General features: G+C 34.1%; 1 long non-coding RNA gene across 1 annotated transcript; it reads right to left on the reverse strand.

Annotated features, from left to right (window-relative positions):
* Window positions 1-250: 250 nt before the first annotated feature.
* On the reverse strand, window positions 251-1,403 carry LOC127118652 (uncharacterized). Its single transcript, XR_007802284.1, has 2 exons — window positions 509-1,403; window positions 251-416 (listed from the first exon to the last, which is right to left on the reverse strand). It is a non-coding gene; the product is annotated as an uncharacterized LOC127118652 (long non-coding RNA).
* Window positions 1,404-8,055: the final 6,652 nt, after the last annotated feature.

Here is an 8,055-nt window from a genome sequence, read left to right on the forward strand (position 1 = left end):
ATTTACAAGTTTAAGTTTTTATTTTGGTTTTATTGTGTCAATTAGTATTAATAATAATAATGTCGGATTTAAATTGAATTAGAGTCAAGTAATAATAAGTATGATAATTTCATCTTTACTTTTGATTCTACTTAATTTGATTAAAGAATGTCAACTATTTGGACTTTTTATAAATAGATATTATGTTTACGTTAAAATTTTAAAAAAAAAATTACATTCCTTTTTATATTGTTTTTTAATTCACAAAAAATAGAAATTTAAGCTTTACATTATAATAATAACACACATGTTTTACATTAAAAAAATAGCAAAATTACAAAAGAAAGGTATGTCTAGGTGGTGCTCTCAAGAGAGATTTGTTGTTTTTGTTTGGATTGATTCCCTTGGAAAGGGATTGTTTTTTGTCTTGTTTGCACCTGCACACACAAAGGCAGCTGTTAACACAATTTTGGATAAAAAGACAGAAGACCATGAAAGTTAAAGAACAGATAGCAGTAGCAGAAGTTACATTATTTTGTTCTTTCTTTCTACAGCAAGCTAAAGAGCATGTCCATCTCTCTCTTTTTTCTTCTTTAACACACATACTTTCAAAACTATAAAAATATAAGAAGGCAGCTAGCAACACATAAAAAGGACGATAAGAAAAATTTCAAACAAAAATATTGAAACATTTTTCAAACAGATACATTTTTAAAACAAAAAAAAAACTGCAAAATTCTAAATTATTTTTTCTTACTCAGAGTTTAAAACCCCTAACCTTATCAGAGCTTCATGCCAAAGCTTTGAAGAAGGTGATCATAATCCAAAACTTAAACACAAACCCATACACCATAACTACAGTGTAAACAACAAACCAAACAGCCATACACAGAGGAAGAATCATAGTAGAAGCAAGATTCAGAAGGTGAAAAGCATCACACAAGGAGGAAATAAACAGAGGAAAGATACATTTTGACTCGCCTAACGTATACTCATAACCTCCGGAAGACTCGTCGGAGCCTTAAAATTCCGGCAAGGTGTCTGTTCCATTTAGTTTTGAATTTCATGTGCATATCCTTGTCAATACATGTTTGTAAGAACCTTTAATCGTTGATTTCATCTGTTTTTTTTTTGAGATTGTTGAAAGCTAGGGTTCATAACCGTTAGGATTTGATCTGTAGATTTAGGTTGTTTATTCGGTAAAATTGATGGAGGGAGTGATTTTGGTCGAATTTTATGGTGAGATTTATCGTTTTGGTGAGGTTAAAACTGAATATGGGTTATCGTTTTTGGTGAGTTTATCTCATGTTCTTCAAAAAAAAGGGTTGGTTTTTATCTGTATTTTTTTCTTTTTCTGATTAGTGTTTTGAGAAGAGAGGTATGAGGTACGTATAAGAAAACGTGTGGAATTGGATAAAAAGAGAATATGCATTTTGTGTATTTACTTATTTTTTCGGTTTTTTGAAAGGCACTACATTAATGGTCATTTTATTTCAATATTAAAAAACCATAAATGACATGTGTAAAGAAGGGGAAGGTGGACCGAATGAATAGGGTGAGAGAGGATATACTAAGTTATTGATTTGCTTTTATTTCCTTTTTTTATTATTCTTTTTAAATATGTTGATGTTTATTTTCCTTTCATACTTTAGTTGGTGCACCACGTGTCATTATTTATTTGGTGGTTGATTAATTTTTTTTTTTGCAAAACCAAAATAATTGATCAAAGTACATGTTAGCTAAAGAGGAAAAATGGGACGTCATCCCCTTTCTTTTCTCTATTATTTTTTTATATTTTATTTTGTTTTATTATTATTCAAATTTAATTTAGTTAGTATTAATTAGTTTGATTAGGGTTTTAGTGAATAGGGATTTTGGCTCAAGTTGGTATTGATATTCACCTCTAACTTGATATGTCTACAACCCCTCTATTTCTATTTTTTTATTTTTTATTTTTTTTTCAAATTTTGATTAATCATTATTATTTCATTTAGTTAATTTCATTGATTAAATTTAACTAACTTGATTAATCAAGTGAATTAATTTTTCATCGATAATTCTTGATAATTAATTCTAATTAGTCTAATTAATTAATTTAATCAATTTTGACCGATTAATTTTACTAATTAAAAATCTTTTCAAACCCGATTAAACAGTTTCTTATCCCAATTCAAACGTCTTATCATTTAAGCTAAAATATAAATAAATAAATAAATTTTAAAAAAAATATGAAACAAGCGGACCATTGAAATCTAGCATTCCGGTGGGAACCCTCGAATGATCGATCCTGAGCCACGTGTTTTAGGGTTAACCGTTCATTCTCTTCTTTCGTTTCTTAAAACATTTAAATCAACTTATTGCTTCTCTTTATTTTATTTTTATTTTAATCCTAGTTTTTTAAAAGAATAAAAAAGGGAGAACAAATATAAAAATAGAATCAACTTTTTCATTAAAACTATAATTTTGACTTTCTTTTTATTAAAACATCAAATAAGATGAACATTAGTAAAAACTTAGATCTTTTTCTCTATATCTATTTTAATTTTATTTATATTTTTTTAGTGGATGTTTAGAAGTTCTCTTTTGTTATTTCTTTTGAAATAAAAATAAATAAATTAACACATAGAAATCATAATAATAAAATCACAAAAAGAGTTTTTCATTTATTTTTTCCTATTTTAGATTATGTTATAAAAATTTAGAAAAAAAGTTAATTTAATTATTTTCATTATTATTTTTAGATTGTGTTATAAGAATATTTATAAAAAGAGTTAATTTAGTTATATTTATCATTATTTTTAAATTATGTTAGGAAAAAATAAATAAAAAAGAGTTATATTTAATTTTATTTTCTTTTGTTATTATTTTAGTTAGATTTTAAAGAGAACAAAAAAGTATTTAATTGTTTTATTATCATACTTTTTTTAATAATATGCATATGTCAATATTAAGTTGATATTATTTTCTCACTTTATTTTACTATACATGAAAAAAAATTGTATTTTTCTCCAACTTAATTTCTTGCTATTTTTTCTAAATATTTGAATAACTATATAATTATTATTTTTAAATAATATTGTTTTCTTTGTAGTTTTATTTATTTATTATTAGAATATTATGAATAAATAATTAAATAAATATCTAGTAATGATGTCGATTAATTAATAGAATAAAATACTTATGACTAATTTCTTAAACTTTGATCCTACCCCAAGTTGTACCTTTTAATCTAATTAATTTGTTTCTTATCCCGATTCAAGCGCTTTATTATTTAAGTTAAAATATTAAAACTTTTTTTCAAATAACTCGAAAGCAGGGGACCATTAGAATCTAGCATTCTGGTGGAAACCCTCGAATGATCGGTCATGAGCCTCGCGTTTTGGGTTAACCATTCATTCTTTACTTTCGTCCCTAAAACACTTTAATTAACTTGGACAAAATAAGGGCCGTTGGGATCAAGCATTCTGGCGCAACTCTTTGAACAATTGATTCTTATCAAGCGTTTGTTGTCCATCAAACAATATTCTCAATTAATTCGAATGAAAAAGGACCATTGGAGTCTAGCATTCTGGTGGAACCCCAAATGATTGATCTCGAGGCTTATGCCTCGTTCTCATCAAATGTTCGTCATTCATCTATAAAATACATCCAACACATCAAACTCTTTTCTCGCCGCCGTGCGATTAATCTTCAAAAACTTTTCAAAAACGAAAAACATCTTGTCTTAAGATGATGTAAAGCAATGTTTCGTCCATAATTGTTGAGTTGAGATAAGTGACGTTTTTCCGAATGTTGATTTGTAAATCCATTCGATGTGTGGTATACGTCCGCTCCCCATCTGTTTTGGGTAAAATAATGTTTTTCGTTGATTAATACAATATAGATTTCGCTAAAATCGACCAACAAACAAACATTTTTCTACCTAGAACTACGTAAGCCTTGAGTTCTCTATTGAGATACGTAGGAGCAGGATTGTGAAATCTTGTCAGGCCCATTAATAAAAAAACTTAGGTTTAGTCCCCTTCGTTGCAAAAATCCAAAATCATTCTTCTCTCTTCTATTCTTTCTTTTCCACCTAATAACTCGAGAAACCTAACATTTCTAAGCTAACACTAACACGCATAATTAACCAAATGGTTCCCGTTGAGTACAACGGATGTGAGGGGTGCTAATACCTTCCCCTTGCGTAATCGACTCCCGAACCCTGATATTGGTTGCGATGACCATATCTTATCCTTTCTTTTAAAGGTTTTATCTATATTTCCCCTTTCCCTATTTGGGAATAAATAAAGTTCGGTGGCGACTCTATTCAGTCCATCCTGCGAGCGTGCGATTGCGCTAAGCGAGCGTCATGTTCTCATTTTTCGAGGTGCGACATATAGCGACTCTGTTGGGGACAGGAACATCCCTAAGTGGGTCAACCCTAGTTCAGTTAAGTTTTCGTATGTGTGTTAGCTTTGTTTGTTTATTTTTCTTCCTTTGTTATGTGATTTCTTTATCCCTACTTTATCGCATTTGTATATCAGTATATATGTTCATATGTGGGCTTTGGGATTTTTGATATCATGAATAAAGCTCTACACCCGAGCTTTGGAAAAAGAAGAGAGAACATATAAGTTTAGAATTGGAAGTTGTGTAGTGTTAGTCCCCAAGGGCCACTCCTTGCGTGTCTAGCATGAAGACTCCCCTAGAGTAGACCTGTTTGTAGATCTCGTTATAAGACAGCTAGCATGTCGCATGACGTTGATTCATGAAGGGTCCATGACTCTAGGAGCCCCTCTTAGAACCAGTTTCTGCTTTGGTGGTTGCATAATGTTGGACTCCAAGGGCCTCTCCTTGTTGCACCCAACATGAAAACCCCGCTCAGAAGAGCCCTTTCGTCACTCTTGTCATAAAGAGGCTAGCCGGTTGCATGATGTTGATACGATTATGGTCCATGACTCTGGGAACCTTATCAAAAATGTAGAAATTATCCTGTGAGTGGGTTTATGAGTAACCAACTTAGAACTATCTATTAAGAAGCCTACCAAATAGGGTGTTTTGAGTTACCTTATGATATCCCAAAACCAAATACCATGCATTCATGATCATTTGCATAACATCATGACACTCATACAAAATTTTGTTTTCAGGGAATTTTTGAATACACAGTTGCTAGCACAAAAAGTTTGTAATGGGTTCAGAAAGAAGGAAAGTATTGTCATTCAAAGCTAAAATGCCAGATATTGCCAACATATCAAGACTTTTGAATGAACTTCCCGCATGCTTCAGGGTTACTTTGCAAGGAAAGTTTGGCCAGATTTTGGATCTCCTCTCAGTAGATGTTCAAACACCAACCATCACCGCTTTGGCTCAGTTCTATGATCCTCCACTTCGAAGTTTCTTATTCTAAGACTTTCAGTTGACTCCAACCTTGGAGGAATTCGACCGGTTCTTGAGATTTTCTATGAAAGGAAAGACACCGTATAATAGAATTGGTCAGGTACCTGAGGTAGAGATGTTAGCCTTTGCACTCCACATCCCCATATCTGATGCATTGGTTAATTGGAATAAAAGGGAGAATCTCTTTGGTTTTTGGAGGGATTACCTAGAAGAAGAAGCAGAAAGGTTGTTTGTTATACATCAATGGGATGCATTGTCAAATATACTAGATCTTCTCATATATGGGCTAGTATTGTTCCCAACACATGAAGGTTTTATAGATTCAACTGCCATAAGTATCTTTTGGGCCGTTTGGAAGGATAAATAAAGTTTGGTTCCTCCACTACTAGCTGACACTTTTCATACTTTGCATACTCGACATCAAAAGAAGAATGGAATGTTGATATGTTGCCTTCCATTGCTCTATAATTGGCTTATCTCATATGTGTTCAAGCCTAATGCTCACATAAGTGAAATGTACAATGGGGAGTGGGCAAGAACTCTGGTGTCTTTGTCTAGTAAGGATATCATTTGGTACCGACACAAGCTGAATGTTGAAGAAATCATTATCAGTTGTGGTAGTTTCCCAAATGTACCACTAATAGGATCTAAAGGTTGCATCAGCTACAACCCCATGTTAGCTCTATGACAGTTTGGATACCCTATGCGTGGGAAGCCCGATGATAAAGAGTTAGAAGAGATGGTTTTGAATGATATGGGAACCAATGATCCTTTTCTCCTTCGTAAGATCATCCGATCTTGGGAAAAGGTGCATACCAAAGGAACAAAATTAGTAAATAAGAATGGTGCAGCAAGGGTTCCTTATTAGCAATGGGTCTCGGAGAGGATCAAAGTTGTGAAGCTCCCTTTTTCTATAGAGATTCCTCCAAAGTCTACTTCACCAGAACCAGTCCCTGTTTCTCTTGAAGAGGTGGAAGAACTTCGAGCCATGGTAGCTAAACTAGAAAAGGAGAAAGAGGATCTGCAATCTGAACTCTACAAAGAAACTGGGGAAAATGTGATTCTCAAGAGGAAGAGTAACCAAAGGAAGGAACTTTTGGAGAAGAGTCGTAAGAAGAACAAAATTGAGAAAGATCTCAAGGAAAGAGTCTTGGAGTGCCTAGATCAGGCTGATAGTGGATTAGGTTCACTCTATGATGAGTTAGCTAAGGCCAAAAGAGATGGACAATAGTGGAAATGTTGGTGGGACCTAGCCATTAAGCAAAAGAATGAGGTAAGGGAGGAGCTTGAAGCCCAAATCCAAGAACTGAAGGAGCAACTTCGAAGCTCCGAAGCTGAAGTGGTGCGTGAAAGACGTCTTAAGGAACGAGCCCAAAGAGCCTCTCAAATATGTCATAAAGCCTGGGAAGAGAAGTGTGATGAGTTGAATACCAACAAGGAGCTAGCTAGTTATTGGAAGGAACAATATGAGTTTATGAAGAGCCAAAGCATGGGTTGGCTAAATCATAGGAAGCATTTGAATGAGATATTGGATGAGTATGAATGCACCATCAACCTTCTGCAGCCAAGTGTTGCTGCATACCGTACGAAGTTGGCTAACCTCATAGAGTTTTGTAATGGCGTGGCCATAGACTTACCATGGAAATTAGAAAATGCTCTAGGGGACATGGATGAAAATAACACTCATCCTTCGGCTCGTGACCTTGTTTTGCTTTGCGAAAGGATGGTGCGAAGATTCAAAGAAGAATTGAAGGCCCACAAAGAGCGAGTTGCTAAGACGACTCTTTAAGTTGTTTGCTTCGTGTTATTTCCAATTTTTGTATTTGGCTTAATGTTTTGTACCCACTTTGACTGTATACTTCGTACTCTTTGGCTTCATTGAATGAATGGGTATTGAATTTTTGCATCAGCTTCTGACTATTGTCTTCTATTTTTGTTCACATTACTTTCAAAGTGCGTGCTCAACAACTGCAAAGTTTATAAGAATCCCTAAAAATAAATAAACATAAAATGCATTCATACATACATTCATGCATTCTCCATATAAATAAATAAAAAGCTCATTTCGTTTTCTCTATTCAGTTGTTACACGCTGAGTCCTCAACACCACTACAACACAAGAGCCAGCGCTCGTCAAAGAATGACAGGTCAAGAACAAGAATTGGAGAGAGTAAGCTCATAACTAGAGGACCTACGAGGAAATATGGGTCAAGTCATGGAAATACTACAAGTCATTAAGGCCAAATTGGACACCCAAACGACAGTCGTTTCAGAAATCACCGGTCCAACGATTGAACCCCAACCTGCAAGGATAGTGCCTACTACTTGGCCAGTCTTCGGTTTACCTCCCGACTTTACACCTCCAGTTGAAGGTGCCCCTGGCGTTGTACAATCCACTCAACAAACAATCCATCTACCAACCATCAACGAAGCTCATCCCGTGGTCCACACATTTGTGCCACCCCTTGTCCACGCACATGTGCAACCTTATTTTGAAGATCAACAACATGCTCAGGATTTTTCTGACGAAGATGATGAAAGGCATGAAGACATAAGAGGAATGAAGGAGAATTTTCAGATTCTTGAGAAAAGGTTAAGGGCTATAGAAGGTGACCAAGTTTTTGGTGCTGCTGCTAGGGAGATGTGCCTAGTGTCTGGTCTCGTGATTCCCTCAAAATTCAAGACCCCGGATTT

This window comes from Lathyrus oleraceus, chromosome 2, assembly GCF_024323335.1.
Source record: "Lathyrus oleraceus cultivar Zhongwan6 chromosome 2, CAAS_Psat_ZW6_1.0, whole genome shotgun sequence".
Taxonomy (NCBI): domain Eukaryota; kingdom Viridiplantae; phylum Streptophyta; class Magnoliopsida; order Fabales; family Fabaceae; genus Lathyrus; species Lathyrus oleraceus.